We start from the raw sequence: 16,985 nt of genomic DNA, 5'->3' as shown, positions 1-16,985 counted from the left end.
CATCAGTACACCTAAGTGGAAGAAGAAATGCAGAGAATGCTTGGAAAGCTACAAATTAGGTTTTATCATCTCTGTGCATTTTAAATGTAATGGGTTTATGAGTGGTCTATTTTGCACCTTTATTCTCAAATATAACAAAATTCTCTAGAGCCATTTTTTGTCCAGTTGAAAAGATGTCTGACATTAAACTCAAGTTCCACGATGGGTATGATCCTAGGATCAAACGGATCACACTTAGGAGCCCATTATATTTTTTTTACTCCAGGTTATATGCAGTGTTTTGAATATTAAGTAGTAATTTCAATGAGAAAAGCAACATGATATGGTAACAGATCAATCCAGGAGCTGATTAATAAATGAGTACTATGGGAAGTGGCTAGATAGACATATCTAACAGACATGGGGAACATTCTTGATTAAAGAATACAGTGTCCCACAAAAGTCAGGTTTTAAAAATAGATTTAAAATAATAATAACTTTTCCCCTTAAGGGTAAGAGACACAGAAGACATCTCAGACTATCTGTACTTTAAGATTTAGGAAGAACCCTTTTCTCTAGGATGTCTTCCCCAACAAAATCAAAATCAAATGGGTGGCCAGTTTTCATTCCAGCCTCTTCTCATTTATCCCCAAACCAAATTTGCTGAATCTCAAATGCTAAAGATGAGAGAAAAGCTCATAGTCACCTTGCTACCGGTGTGTGACATCTGCAAAATCTGTGGCCTTGCAAGACTCAGAGTATTCCTGTTTGCTTACTGCTGAGCCTCCTTAGATTTGAGATTTGCTGTCAGGATTTTTACTTTCTCATTCCTGGGTGCTTTCTAAAATCAACATTTCCTTTAATCTCTTGTCCCTACTTTCACTATTGGGATTCAGTCTATCTCTGAAATCATAGAAATCATCCGAGGGAAAGTGTCACTGCCATCATATGACCCAGACATTTATCTTTCAGAGACAGTGCTGTGATATATAGTTTAGGTCATCGAAACCCCCAGGATAGAGAATAAAGCCATTTTCCATCCATATGGCTGTTCCCCAGGTCTCATCCCTCAACTAGTCTCCTCTGATTCTTCTGCAAGTTTATTTTTTTGCTCAAAAAACCTTCAACAAAGAAGATCACCGAAGATTAAGAAGGATGTAGTTATGTCAGTGCTGGCCACCTGCTCACTGCAAAAGGGAATTCAGGGAACAGTCCCTCTGTTATTTACCTTCCCTCCAATACAGCCACAGGCATCTTTCTACAGTTATTGCTGGCCTCAGAGGGAAGAATTTTTTACCTCCATGCTTATATTGTTTTCCCCAAATATTTCCATTCATCTAGTAGCAGAGGAGGAGTTTTTTTTGGGTTCCTTTTCAGTCGCCATTCTCCTTCTTGGCACCTTATCTGGTCTCTCCTTGTGCCTTCTCTCCATAGCCCAAATGATCCAGCCATCAATTTCTCCACTGTCCAAGTATTTTGAGCATTTCCTTAATTTAAAATTAAATATCAGAATCCCCTCAAAAAAGGCTTTTAAATCTTGGTGAGCATTATAAGGCAAACTGGTAGCTTGAACCAACTCAGATAACTGTGGAGAATAAAATATAATTGTTGGGCTAACCTTGGCAACAGCAGGCTCTTGCGTAGCTCAGTGCTAATTCCTAAAGGATTTCCCTAAGTCTGTTGGATTTCTCCCCGTCCAGGCCTGACTTTCTTTTATTCTTTTTCCCTATCTCTAATTTTGGCAGTAGCAACAGACCAAGTTAAATAAGCTTAAAGCTTGGACTGTGTCAGAGTCAGGCCCAGTGAGAAGCGAGTATAAGAAAATAAGTCCATTTTTTTTTCCACAGTTTTTTACCTGACAGACAGGTCTACCTTCTTAAACAATATCCTCTTTAAGAGTTAAGAGGCATAAAGAGGACATAATTTTAAGTTTGAGACTAACATTTTGAACCTCACTCAGACCACCTTTGCCTGAAGAGCATCTCTTAGGTCACGATGAGCAGAATGTGTGTGGAAAACCTGTTACGCGTAGGCACAAGCCAGCAGATGTAGAGACTGTTAAGCAAGTCAGGTTGATGGAGTTCATGCACACTTTTAAAAGGTATGAAAGCATCCTAAGGCCTCTGGAAATCTCCTAGCCTTCCCAGAGAAGCAGTGACTGCCTTTCTATAACAGTGGTTGTGGTAGATTCCAGAGGTCTCAGAAACATGACTAAGAGCCCCAGTGCTTTTAGGAATCTGGACCCACTTTCAGCCATCCTCCTTCATGACAGTGTGCTGAAAAACAAAGATCTTCTCTTTTCCATTTCCCTCTACGCCTTCATTTTTTTGGGGATAGGTTGTCATGGTAACGTGCCACCTGAGGCCAGGCTGGATCCTGGCCACTGATACTGAAGAGAGTCACAATTCGATTTATATCTATGCTACCTACCTAACCCAGTCTTCCCATACCTTTTCAGCTACCACTTTCCTGTAGCAGAAAAGCTCTCCTTTTCTGGCTTTAGATATCATCAAGAAGTTTCTTATTTTGTATCAGATGAAAGAGATCCTACCATGATTATTTCTTAATGCTATTGGGAATGTAGGATTGACACTCTTCTTCAGAAAGCTGAATGCCTACATTTCCAGATTCACAGTGATGACATCACACAGTGTCATCACACAGATGTCATCACACAGTGATGACATGAATTGCAACATCATCCTTGTAGAAGTGGCCTGGCTTGCACATCGTCACATTGTGATTGCAGGTTTTTCATACAAAGAGCTGCAGTTTGTTTTAGTCTATTTTCAAGAGCATATTCACACCCCTTAGTCTTTCACCAAGATTTTTGTAGGTGACATGGGCTAGATCTCTTCCCATGGTTTGACAAGTAACTGCTGGCTGGCCGGCAGCTCAGTGGAGTGTCAGTAGAGCTCCATTTAATCCGCTTTCAGTCTTCACTACCCTCTTAGTATCTTGCCTTTGGAATACAAGTCCTCAAACTCACCAGAAGCTGGGGTGAGGGATGCCCACAGTGTGAATGTGTTTGTGATCAGCAACACGTCCCGAAGTGCCTCAAGTGACTAGTGGGATCGATTCCCTCCACAATAAGCTAACCATGGTCTGGGGAGAGGCAGAGCATGGCTTGTTTCCTTCAGCTCATTGTTCAAGGAGTCATTACTAGCACCTAGCAATTCTCTTCACTCACCCCAATCCATCACGATATTTCAGTGGGACGGAGAGTGGCAGGCAATAAAATGTCTCCTAGAATATAAATTGGCTCCTGATTTGTTTTTCTCTAAGCCATTATTTCTTGTGCGATGGTCCTCTCCCAGGTGTTTTGGGCCTGTCAATCAGTCGTTGCAGGCATTTGTTTTCCTTTTCCAGGTTGTGGTATCTCTGGACCTGGCAGTAACAAAGTGAAAGACCTATCAGCTGTAATGCCATGTTAAAACCAAGCAAAATGCAAAGCTTGTCACAGACAAAATCTGAAACACAAACTACATTACCAGAAGGGCAAAGTGTGCTGCATCAGGATCTAGTTCAGTTTCCTGGATGTTTGTAAAAGCGTGCTCTGGGCTTCCTGATCACCAGTGGAAAATTACTTCCAGTGAGATACTGACTGATCAAATAGGGATGTTTGTGCCCTCCGTGTCAACAGCAGAGTATTTTGGGGTAGTAGCAAGAGCATCTGTGCTCCAGTGCTCTCCATACCTGCATTACGTATATTTGCCTCAGATGTCCTTTCCGCGTTCTCCTGCCCAAGGCTGCTTTTGCTATTTGCACATGTCCTGGAGGCTGACAGAACAAACTCACTGGCTTATTGCTTTCTAGGTGATCAACTCGTCCAAGAGGGATTGGTTGGTTCTGCTTCATTTGTGAGTGTGTCCCATGAGAAGCTTTCCTTAAGCACATGGGCACTCAGCAAGCCATCAATGCTCAGGCACTGAATTGAGTCACAAGAGACTTTGTCAGTCATACCACTGACTATTTTAGTCTTTTTTAGCCAGTCATACCACTGACTATGTAATTATCAAATTGAGATGGACAGAACTGGATTGTAGTGCTCAAAAAATAAAAAAAAAAATAAAAATAAAAACACTAAAACACTGCATCTAGCATACAGCGGGAAAAAAAATAAAAAATGAGGCTAGTTGTTAATTTACCTTAGTAAATTTAGGTCAGCTGTTTTCTTAGCAGAGCACAGTTAATATTCTGTGGTAGTGCTTGCATGAAGTGTCCAGATCTACACCTATACTGGTAACCTCAAATCATCTCTCTCTTTGCTGTTTCCACTAGAAGTCTCCACTGAATATACCTTCCTCCCTGACCCTGAGTACCTTACCTACAGGATGCATCTTCTGCAAATTTACAATATGTTGTTAGATTAATGAGAACACTTTCTAGTCTATGTTAGTAGGTTTTAAAATGGTTGCAAAGCTAAGGCTGTCTCACAAACCATCAATATTTAATTAACATGTACTGCAGTACATCTGTAACTACATATTCTGCAAAGCTAATACAACTTAAAATACCATAAAATTGATATGGAATAGATTAGGAGTATTCTTCCATGAAACTGGATTGTACAAGGAGAAACATGCAAGTGTAAAGGTGCACAGGCACCACCGGAAACCTTTATTTCCTGCCCACAAGTGAAATTATCGCCACCTGAGCAGGCGTCCTTTGCAATTTGGCAGCTGGGCATGTTCATGTACACGTAAACATCACCAGAAATTGTCTCAAAGGACACAGTGGCAATTGCCAGGTGTTTTTCTCCAGTTAAAAGTACTAACAGACTCTGCGTCTTTCTATTCTCTGCACTCTGTGCAGGGTAGAGTCGACAGGCAGTACAAGGCTGCATTTTTCCTGTAACACCTTCCTACCTTTGATGCACAGGAGAAACTCAGTCATTTGTTTGGGTCAGTTTTATTTCTGTGTGCTTTGCATGAACTTAACGTGGCATAGAAAAAAATGTAGTGGAGTGAGATGAGAAAAGGTAACACAGAAGCCACGAAATTATGTTCAGTTTATTATAGTATTTTAAGTCCTGACTGGTGCACAGCTTATATTGAACCTGATGGTGCACTTGCTAGACTTGCTCCATCATTAGGAGGATGCTATTATCTGCTAGCAATATCAGGTTTCATTCCATGTTTCTGAATAGTGCGTAAAATGCCTGCAGAGTGGAACAACAATTCCGTAGTTTATCTTAAATCACTCAAGTACAACAGTGTGTTGCTTGGTATTATGTAATAAAGGATGGACTTAATAAAGTATAATATTTAATTAAACAAAACCCAGCACTAAGTGACCAAAAGTGAACTCCTTTGAAATTGGTCACTAACTCTCCATCGTTGCTTTGAATGCCTGGCCACAGTATTTTTTTATTTAAACAATGTGCCAACTGCAGAATGTCCTAAAATGCATAGCCATCAGTTGCAACAGCTTGTCTGGCTGACTGTGCATAAATTGCAGTAATTCCAGCTGCTTCCTCACTCCACTGTGTATCAAACACCTCACCTTTGCTTCTGTTTGTTTTATACGAAGTAGAAGAGACAGATGATACTGTTAATGGTCATTGGAATATTTTCATAGGCAAACAGACAGCCCTGCCTTAGGGATTGTCAAAGTCACATTTCAGAGTCTTCTCTCATTTAAGCAGATGTTAAAACACACAAAAAAAAGTCTCTCTTCATCTTGGTGGTTTAGGGTTGTCTTCAGAAATCTGGGCAAACTTGCTTACATAGACTCAAAGAACCATAAACAGTTTGTTGTTTATGGTTTGAGGAGAGTTCCTCCTCTTCAGGTGCTTTCAAAAAGCCAAGTTATTTTTCAAATTCTTGTATTTGCTGATGCCTATAAGACTGGATAATCCAGGAATCTTGATGGTTCCTCATATTTGCCTCAGCAGTGGTGCAGAGCCTCCTCAGCCTCCCTACTCAGGCCCTGTTTGCATCTTTCAATTCTCACAAGCATATTAGCCAGCTAAGTCACATTGTCTTGAGCAGTGCCCTCATCTTCATGGCTACAGTCTCATACTGATGTCAAAGCAAGCCCTTAGAAATCCAGACAAGGTCTTCTCCTGTGTTCTGGAGGAAAGCTGTGATGGCTGCTCGCCAGGACTCAGGGACAATATGTCTGCTTTTCCCCAGTGTCCCGAAGTGTTAATGCACCTGATGAGCATCAGCATTGTGGATAGCAAAGTGGTTGCATTATCAGCACAGGCTGAAACTCCACTTTTTTTGCAAATACCACAGGAGTCCTTTCCTCTGCTTCTCTGGAGCAGTAGCAGCTGATAGGGGCTCTTTTCTGAGAGCTCTTGCAGAAATCTTTTCTTGCTGAATTGAGAATTGCATCTTAAAGTTCATCCTGGCTTTGACTTTGACCAGGTGAGTTGGAAGTGGTCCTGACTTCTCAGTTCTCATGGGCTTCTCATGAGAACGTGCAATTTGAGTTTCCAACCAACCCACTGGGAAACCTTTCACAATACAGTTCCTGCTTTAGCTTGTCAGGGAGGGACCCTGAAAGCAGTGCCAACAATGTGGTGTCACATTAATGAGAGGGTAGAAGAGGGACCACAAATGTTGCTGACATGGCTTACCCACCATGTGTGACCAGTGTGCGCTTTTGGTATTTACATTAATGTTTGTGATTAATTTTTTCGTAACCTCCTGCTCAGCCCTTCAGTGGAAAGGCTGACTTTGCGATCTGGAAGCTGATATTTCTGGGTTTGATTAGATTATATGGAAAGGAGATTTTTCATCTTCCCACACCTCTTGCCAATTAAGATTAAGAGTCTCATAGATGATTCAGATCTCATTATTCCACAAACATTGTTAAGATTGGGCGTATGTCAGTTTTGCATTAGAAAGGAGTCTATAAAGAAGCAACTGTAATACTAGGGATGAAATTTTGAAGACTTAATTGGGATCATGAAGGAGATACCAGAGGTATTATGAAGCCTAACACATTATGTGCCACTGAACAGAGGCTGTTTCCAATTTTATATTTCATCAATATTACAAACTTAGAAACTCACAGACATCCCCTTTTTGTTGGCTCTTTTCTGTTCTTACGCTTCTTGATTGCTATGTTAAATCCTTTTTCTCTCTGTATTCAAAGAGCGTCCGAGTTCATTGTTTTCCTCCAAACATTATTGAAAATGAGTGAGAATCTAACTGGCAGGCCTCTTTGTGTGGTATACGTATGCCTCGAAAGCTTAGCTGTGCTACATAAGAGAGACTGCTTAGGATCTGTTCTGAGCAGGCAGTATTTATGATATATGATGGAAGAAAGGGGAAGGAGAAACAAGAGTGCTCGTAATTAATTCCTATTGGTAATCCCCAAAATAGATTCATAGCACAAGGTGATATCAAGCGTAACATCAGAGAAGCTGTGTATGCCTTCCTTGACAAATGCATCCTGTAAATGAAATTACCTGTAATTCCAGGCTTGCGCCTTTCTTAATCAGACTGCCAGTCAAGTTCCTCTCTGTCAGCTGTTGTAGATTTGAGCTGCATACATGCAAGTTTATAACTGAGATGAGACTGCTTATATTCATTTCCATTTTTGACCTAAGCTGCTGCTTTCTTTAAACCCTAAAACATTTTCTCATGCTAAGAAATACAAATCTAATATGAAGAGGTGGATTGTTTTTTCCTATCCTAAGGTAATATAAGAGAATTCTCTCATTTTAGTTAATGTTTACATTTAAAAAAAAAAAAAAGTTCTTGTATCACATAAACGGCATTATGCATCGTGAAATAAAAGGATCTCCTTTTTTTTTTTTTTTCTCTGAGTTTTCAGATGAACTCTGTTTTAAAAAACTTCTACAAATTGTGCGGAGCAGAAGCAACCCCTATTTGTAGTCTGTATAGCATGTTGAAGACTCCAGTCTCACACAAAGCTCCAGATACTATATGATGCAGAGTCATCCTGTGATGCAGTAGGATCCAAGTCTGGTCTATTTTATGCTTCCCCGGGAACAAAGGACTTGACCGCTTTTGACTTCCGTAGTGCCTGACCAAGAAGCACACATGCTTTCACTGACTAATCCTATAATTGGTTTTTTTTGTTTTTTTCTTTTTTGCATACAGAGGTACAGAGAACAGCTGTTGTCTTATGGGACAAATAATTTTCAAACTGGGAGCTCAGAGTCTATTTATCTAGCCTTAAACAGCACTGATAATAATTCACACTAACGTAGAATAGAGCTAGATAAAATTAAAGAGGAAGGCAGAAAAAGAACAAACAATATTTTAAAACAAAGCAAATGGAAAACATTATTTTAAATTCCCAAACACAGTGAATGTATTTTTTTCTGTGCAATCATTATAGAATTTCAGTAGAGAATTTACATGGGATATTATGCCCAGATACTAGTAACAGTGGAATGAGTAGAGGAAGAAAACAGATTCTGGAAAAACTGAAGAAGAAAAGGCCAAGAAAAGCAGCTTGGAAGTGGAGAAACATCATCATGCTAGGCAAGAAAAAATGGAAATTCTTAGAATGAAACCACAAAGGAAGGAAATAAAACAAGTGATCCATGGTGTTGCTCTAAAATACATTGCATTTGAAATAGATCTAGAAATTGCTAAATTTCATCTGTTATGTAGGTATTGTTATGTATTCATCTGTGATCATCAGACTAGATAATCACACTGATAGTTACCAATGATCATATAGTGAAACTAAAATAACTGTTAGAAGTGAAATACCCTCTAAATGCTGTCAAGAGGGTGATGAATACTTGCATATTTTTTCTAAGACTTAACATTATATGACATACACCTATTTGTACTAATTGAAAAGGTAGATGACAAGTGTAAGATACAAGTGTAAGTGGTCGAGTTTGTTAACAGAGCCAACTGTTTGTTCCTCTCCAGTTTTCAATCAAAAAATGAATCTAACATACAAAAACATTAAAATACCCAAGAAATATACCAAATTACACCTTATCTATTGTTATGCTTTTGAGAAATGCAGATAGCTGAGTTTTACAGTTCAAAACACTGAGCAATGGTAGCAGTAGTACCACATTTATTGTGAGACTTGCACACGCTGACCTTTGTCTCCCCATCATTTTGTTCACAGTATGATAAAGGTGGATTTAAGTGAAATAAAAAGTGAGAACTGACTGTGTACAAGCATTCTGCCATCCCCAATGGTGAAATAAATGTACTGTTAACTGCTACAGGGTTAAGACAACCAGGGACAACCAGGGTCTACAGTTCAGTGGGTGCATGATAACCCTCTTGTTTCCTGTCATGTGTCTACACCCTAGTTTGAATTGCAGTATTTATGAACTCCAAACTTAGCTGTCCTGAAGGCTTTCTAATGAGTATTTAAAAGCTAAAACTGAGTTAAACTTCACTGGAATTAAATTCACAACTTGATGAGAAATGGGTATGCAACATCAGTAGTCATCAACATTGTAGGCTAATCAATCCTAATTTTTCACTTATTTTTGGTTTGGTTTAGGGATTTTTCTAGCTGCATTTGACCATCTGCTAAATATTTAAAAGTATGTGTATAAGTGATTATATATAATATATATAAATTGTTGCAATTTTTTTTAAATGTTTGATTGCTCTGCAGCATCACTGATAACACATTTGTGTGTTATAAAATTTAAACATTTTGTTTTCAGAATTGAAACTGAATGTTATGTGAATGTATGTATTTAAAAATAAGGATTTGTAGTTTGGGCAGATACCATAGCCATGCAATCCTAAGCAGCTGCTGCCAGTAACTTAAAAAGGAACATTTAAGCTAAACAATCTGTGATTAAATGGTCACTTTTATGCCAAATATCTGACAGCATGTTTGCACCTGTACAGAAGTGTATAACTGAAAAAAATAAAAAGGTAAACTGGCTGTAGGTTGAACTGTTCGTGCTCCCTACCATTCTGTGGTGTTTGGCTCCTCACTTCCCTAGCCACAGCCCTACCTAGCCTATGAGTTGTGAGGGCATTGTTCTGGTAGTCAGGATACTACCAGTAGCTGGGTTGACCTTGCCTCTGTTTCAGTGTTGTGAGAAGACCTTGTAAAAGCCTCATAACTTCAGTTCCCTCCTTTTTCTTTCTTCTTTTTTTCTTTTTCCTTTTTTTCCTTTTTTTTTTTATTAATAATTTTTATTTCCTTTGGAAAGCACTTGACACTGTAGAAGTGGATATTATAAAAGAGACAGGTAGTGAACATCCATCCACGACATCCAATATAGCAGAATGCTAGAAAAAAGCCATTCTGGTACTTCTCAGAAAACTTGGGAAAGACATGGAGATTTTATGAATAATGAAAATGTTTTTATAGTAATACTTACCTTTGTTCTTAAACTTCACTACCCATACCAGAAATCTTATTGAAAGGAGCATTTTTCACATGAATCTGGTTATTTGAGAATTCTTATTAAACCCATGGTTCATCTTTGTGAGATTCCTGTGAAATACCTTAGTATGCTCAGTAGAAATACCTAATGCTGATAGTTGTCATCAGTCACGTGAAGTATTCTAGATGGAAGGACTGAAGAGGTATCCTACGTAACTACTTTGGTTGAACAAAAATTATAAACCCTCTTCTGCTAAAGGGCACCTTCAGGATTTCTGTTGTATTAAAGGGAGTTGGATTTGCATGAGAAATTGATTTAGCTGTTGCCATCTACAAGGTCGCTAGAGGAATCCTTGATCCAGCATTCAGAGCTTTCCAGTGGGTTACCATTGGTCCATTGGCTATATATTGAAATTCATATAAATTTAATGGTCATGGTTTTGGAGAAGTTGGCAATGTTTGGTTATAAAATTTAAAAAAAATGACAGGAATGTTGATGTTAAAAGTACTGGGCAATTTTTCTGATGACATCTGTACATTTCACTTCATGTATCTGTTAAAAGGAATAACAGAACATAAATGCATGCACCCCTTGTACAGATCGTTCAAGTATCTGACTGAACTGACAATGGCTTATTGAACTGAAGTTTGTGTTTTGTCATTTCTTCTGTTGTTACAGTTACTATTCATCTATCTATACTTTCTACAGTACTCTCTGCCATTGCATATAATACTAACAATAATTTCTAAGCTTTAGTCTGTTTTATACACACATAAAACTTTAAATTATGTATTTTTTAAATTGCCTGCTTCTAAACACAGTCTATTTTTCTTACCTGTAATTCATCAGTAGGACAAGATGGCAGTTCTTACGTAAATCTGAGGCTTCACACATCCCCATTCCTGGAAGTGTTCAAGGCCAGGTTGGATGGAGCCCTGGACAACCTAGTCTAGTGGGAGGTTCATGGCAGGGGCTTGGAACTGGGTGGTCTTTAGGGTCCCCTCCAACCCAAACCAGTCTATGGTTCTTTGATTCACTTTTAAACATAAACATCGCTTTTCATTATTCTATAGTCAATACTCCTGCAGTAGAGAAAGTGTCCTGGTTCCAGTTAGGACAGAGTTAAGTAGCTCATAGTAGCTGGTAGGGTGCTATGTTTTGGATTAGGATGAGAAGAGCGCTGATAACATGCTGATGTTTTAATTGTTGCAGAGCAGTGTTTACACCAGGCCAAGGACTTTTCGGCTTCTCGCTCTGTCCTGCCAGCGAGCAGGCTGGGGGTGCAGCAGGAGCTGGGAGGGGACAGACCCAGGACAGCTGACCCAAACTGGCCAAAGGGGTATTCCATACCATCTGACGTCATGCTAAACAATATATAGGGGTGGCTGGCCGGGGTGGGGGGCCGGCTGCTCAGGGATAGGCTGGGCATCGGTCAGCGGGTGGTGAGCAATTGCATTGTGCATCACTTGTTTTCTTACACATTATTATTGTTAATACTATTATCATTATCACTATTATTGTTATTGTTATTATTATATTCCTTATATTCCTTATATTATTATATTCCTGTCTTAATAAACTGTCTTTATCTCAACTCACCGGCTTCACTTTCCCGTTTCTCTCCCCCATCCCAGAGAGGGAGGGGGGAGGGTGAGCGAACGGCTGTGTGGTGTTTAGCTGCCAGCCGGGTTAAACCACAACAGAAAGCAACATGAAATATATTCAGAATGAACAATCAAAAGTGCGTCTATGCATGCGCAAATCCAATTCAGTAAGTATTGTCACTTGGGGTTAAAAACTGCAAGTGGTTCTACATGAATGCTGGGATAAGGAAAGGAACGCCTGAATGGACCAAGTACAGAATTTTTTGTGTTGCTTCCATGGCAAAATTGGCTGGAACTAAGACACACAAAAACTGATTGTTTTTGAGGTGAGCAGTAGATCAATGTAGTGACTCTTATCCTGATCATTAGCTGTAATTAAGGAAAAGTTTTCCGAAAGAATGACAGTAGTATTCGATGACACAAAAATGAAGACCTTATTTCCTTTTGTGTTAAAATCAATGGTTGTATAGCCAGTGAACTTTCTGAGATCAGAATCTATCTTTAAATGTTCTTGCATTTTACAGGAAGACACTACTCATGTGGTAATTAAAAAAAAAAAGACTGGTTTTACTTTAAAGTATCATCTGCTTGTACTAGATATGGACATAAACTGGAGATTTAAATGGATGGAGAGATTCTCAAGTATAATTTATAGATCACAAGTTGGTGAGCTTCATTAAAATCATTTTATGCAAGGAAATGTTGTCTGAAGGTGTGCCGGGGAGGTTTAGATTGGATATTGGGAAGAAGTTCTTCATGGAGAGGCTGCATTGGAATGGGTTACCCAGGGAAAGGGCTGAATTCCCCATCCCTTGAAGTACTTAAGAGACTTGTGAACATGGCAGTAAAGGAAATGGTTTAGTGATGGAACTGAGCACGTCACATTGATGGTTGAATTTGGTGATCCTGAGGGTCTTTTCCAACTTAGATGATTCTATGATTCTGATAAGAGTAAAGTAGAATAGAATAGAATTACATTGTATTTAGTACAGTAATTTAAGAGATACAAAGATGTGTTTGAAATATTTTTTAATAACCAAGAACATTATTATATTGCAAGCTTGGAAGCATTCAGAGATAATACAAAAGAAAATAGTATCTGGTTCACGCAGAAGCATGAAAGCTTTATTTTGATGGTTTCTCAATATGGGACAGAGTTGAAATGGTTTGGGAGTCACTAACCATGTTTGGTGTCTTTGATAATCAAGCTTGTGATTTTTTTCTACAAACACATCAAAAAGAATTATGTTTTAAAGACTAGAGGCCTGATTTTATATGAACATTTCAGCATTTTTTGCATCAGAAATTGTACACATATTCAATCACCTATCTGCTCCTGGGCATTTATATATTCCCCATGATTACAGTAATGTGGCCTGTGTGCACAAACTCCTGAACTGTATGTTCAAATAAAACAGAGGTTTAAATAAATCACACACACAAATCAATACTTTATATACACAGTCGTGGTATCCATAATTAAAAATGTAAGCATATGAATAAAAATTTGAATCCTCTCCTTTTAAAAACTGGGTGATATAAAATATTTCTTGCAACGGGTTGGATTGTACTCATTGCTATGATTCCTTGTTAATTATAATAGTGTAAAAGAGATGGTTACACAGAGAAGGAAGAAAAGAATTGCATAACTTTAGCTGATCTACTAGAAAAGCAATTGATCTTGTAAAAGTTGTGAATCCAAAAAAAAAAAAAAAAAGAGCACTGAGATCTTAAATTATTAAAAACTACAGTCTTATAATAAGGACATAACAAGAAATTGTATCCTTGTAAATAGTGACTGCACTATTCTTCAGGTTTTTATTGTTAATAACTGCCTGTAAGAATATTACATACCTTCAAGGTATGCCTTCTCTAGAAAGCTGTTCTACAGTTTTGTAATAAAGTAATAAGTCATGTCAGGGAGAGCTTTAGTAGGCTTTCAGCGTACACCTTGAGTGTGTGCTGAGGCATGAAGCCAAGTGCCATTAATTATTTGAGAAGTGTGCTGGTACCTTACTGTTCTTACACAGAAAATCAGCCGGACAATAATGGGTTAAGCAGCCAAAAAAATGCTGTTGCTACAATTAATAGGCTGGAAGTTTTGGTACTTGTCATAAGTTGAAATCTTGAAGCTTCAGAAAAATCACGTCCAAAAAAAGCACCTGCAAAACAGATGAAATAATTGATATCATAGGAATTAATTAACCCAGGCGAGCAGATTCACTTGTTATGAACAGACAAATGTGCACCTGCAAAGTTCTTGCACAAGGAATAGGCAAATATAGCATGTACTAACTAGCATATGTAGAGTTGAAAATAGAAATGAGGTTTCTCACTCTAGGAAGAGAGGAAAAATGGGGAGAAGGATTAGAGAGAAACATTCTTTTCCAGTATCAGTAAAAGGGACAGAGAGAAAGAATGACATGTATGTTGTAGCATTTGATAAAGGACACAGTGAGACTGACAAACTGTTCTCTATATATCAACAATTTTGGTATATATATCGGAAAGAAAGCACCGACAGATACTTTGAATCTTTCTAATGGTAGCAGGTATTTTTCTAACATTGCTGTATCTCAGTTGAAGAGATAACAATTTTATAACTCCTATCACCACTCTGAAGGATTTTTTTTTAAACATTCCAATAAAGAAAAATCTTTTTGGAAACAATATCACATTGGCCACTACCTGAACATATTTATGATATTGGAGAAAACCTTATAGACACCATGACACCTACTTGAACTAGGAAACAAAGCTAGCAACACAATTCTGAGTTAGGAGAGCTGTCTTTTTACAACCATTGTAACAGTAAAAGTGTAGAGAAAGAGGAAGCCATAGCTTAAATGAGCTGGACCATTTTTTCAGCCCTTACACTAGCACCAGCCAGTATTGTAGGACAATTATCTCCTGAGGATTCACATTCCTTGCGATCATGAAAGATACACAAATGAGCACCTCCTTGGAGGAATGCCATTCTAACATTTATGATACAGAAATGGATAACGCACAAAAGAAATAAGCTACAAAATGGATCTGATATCTGCAGACCATTTTTTCTCTGGCAGAATGAAATATTTGTTACGGTTTGCAGAGTCCTCTTATAAGGTTAGATTCCTCAGCTGTCCATAGAAATGTAAATAATTCTGTGAAAACATTAGGCTTCCTGGCCCACCAGCTTGGACACTAATTCCTGCTGAAATGATCAGGGGAAATCCAGCAAACACAGGTTCTTTCCTCAGTTATATTAAATAATATCTTACTGCTTTTTTTCAAACTTCTCTTTTATAATGTTCACTGCAGTATTGAGAAACTTATCATACTCCTACCTCCTCACTTCCCCAAAAAAGCCCTTTCAGCAACAGCTATAGCCTAACCACTATTTCAACTTTCCTTTATGAAAAGCAATTTGATATGCTGAACAGCTTCCAGCAATGTTAAATAAACTACTCCCTGTGTGCGTTACTGCGTGGTGCCCTCAGTCTAATGGATTTTCTTGATTTCCATACTTCTTTAGTCTGAGGACTAGAGCAGCAACAGTTCCCTTCTGTTGTTTTTGTTTGTTTGTTTGTTTGTTTGTTTGTTTGGAAGTGGTAAAGAACTCTGCAGAAGAACCTCTCTTCTTGAAAAATTTGTGGACAGATGTGCCGCTGCAACATCCATTCCACAGGAGATGATATGCCCACTTGCTTCAAAATGCACATGTTGTTCCATTTCACCTTGGCTTATGCGTTGACAAGGAGCTAGATGTGTTAAATAGAAGCTGTTAAAATTTACATGGAGATTAAAGCATTCTTTCCACTTTTCTGATGTGCCAGTGAGCTTTCCTGACTAGCATGCTCCTCCTTTTTGGTCTGTGTGTTACCACTTCCCAAATCTGCCACGGCAGCTGGGTGGAAGAATACGTCTATCCTAAAGACACCCTGCAGGGAATATGCTGAGGTGACGACTATTACAGCTGATTATCTGGTATTTGAGATTTAAGGACTTGCATAGGTGCAGAATGCTCCTTGGCATTACTGTTTTCCCATGTCACTCAGATGCCAGCTGTTTACTGGACTGACAGAATGAAGGACGCATTTTCTTTCCTTAGGAAAAAAAATGCTTTGCAATAATAATGATTAAAAAGCAATAAAATGCATTATTAAGTTTATACTTTAAAATGAAAAATTTCTACAGCTGCTGTGGATGGATTTGTGGACTCAGCATATAACTTCCACCATTTACTCCAGTGCTGCATCGCCTCAAAGTGTTCTCAGGATTGTGTTTCTCCTGCTTTTCTAGTTAAAGATGGAGATGCTGGAGAAGGCTGCCTGGAGATGAAGTAGTCTTTTCCTTCCATTCTTTTCTTGCAGGCTTTCTTGGTCCCAGGAGTAGGCACTGGTACATTGCTGGGAATTACTTACCTTCTTTTCCACTGCTCTCATGTTCCTTGATTACCATTTCTGTTGCATTCCTTAATTACTCTGACTGATTTCTTTTCTTTACTATCTTCCTAAAACACACTGATGTTCCTTTAAAATTAGGCACTGTAGAAAACACTATTTAAAGATTTATGAAGTCTGGTTAATTGTAGATTTTCTGTGGGATCAATCCATAAATAATCAACGGAACAAGAGGCTAATTTGAGCACAAAGCAGTGCATTTGAGTATGCATATTTCCCACCTCAAAAATTTTACCTGATTTCAGGGATCCCCACAACAGCCAGCAGCACATGGCAGCCAAAAACAGTTGCTCACCTGCTCAGGGAGGTGCAGGCTGTTGTTTTGGTCTTGTTTCTCCCATCACTCATACAGCTACCCCAGTCGTCTTCTTCTGCTTTGCACGTTGCTGAGACAACTTCAAGACAGCCTGCCAGCTGAAAACAGCTCAGAAACTGTCCCTCTGTCCCTCTCAGAAACTACTTACACAGATGGGCAACAGCCACGGAAACTAGGGACTAGATTCTGCCTTTACCAACGAGCAAGAGGTCCTTAGGGCCATGCAGAGTACACTTAATGTACGTTCAGGCTCATAGGTTGTCATTGCCTTCACATGGAGGAATCAGAGATCATTTCCCCAAAAAATACGGGACCAGCTTTGGTGCTCC

At 38.8% G+C, this 16,985-nt stretch overlaps 1 protein-coding gene across 12 annotated transcripts in view; it reads left to right on the top strand.

Annotated features, from left to right (window-relative positions):
* The window catches only part of EPHA6 (EPH receptor A6), a 517,785-nt gene that overhangs the window by 240,002 nt on the left and 260,798 nt on the right, over nt 1-16,985 (top strand). The window contains exon 1 of one of the 12 annotated variants that reach the window (XM_067001828.1): nt 11,704-11,733. The exons of the other annotated variants lie outside the window; for them this stretch is intronic. The gene's annotated coding sequence lies outside the window, so the exon portion shown is untranslated. Of the gene's footprint in view, nt 1-11,703; nt 11,734-16,985 lie in introns of those variants that run through there. 12 annotated transcript variants of the gene reach the window in all.

Source organism: Anser cygnoides, chromosome 1, assembly GCF_040182565.1.
Source record: "Anser cygnoides isolate HZ-2024a breed goose chromosome 1, Taihu_goose_T2T_genome, whole genome shotgun sequence".
In the NCBI taxonomy this organism is placed as follows: domain Eukaryota; kingdom Metazoa; phylum Chordata; class Aves; order Anseriformes; family Anatidae; genus Anser; species Anser cygnoides.
This window is presented reverse-complemented; position numbering and strand designations above follow the sequence as displayed.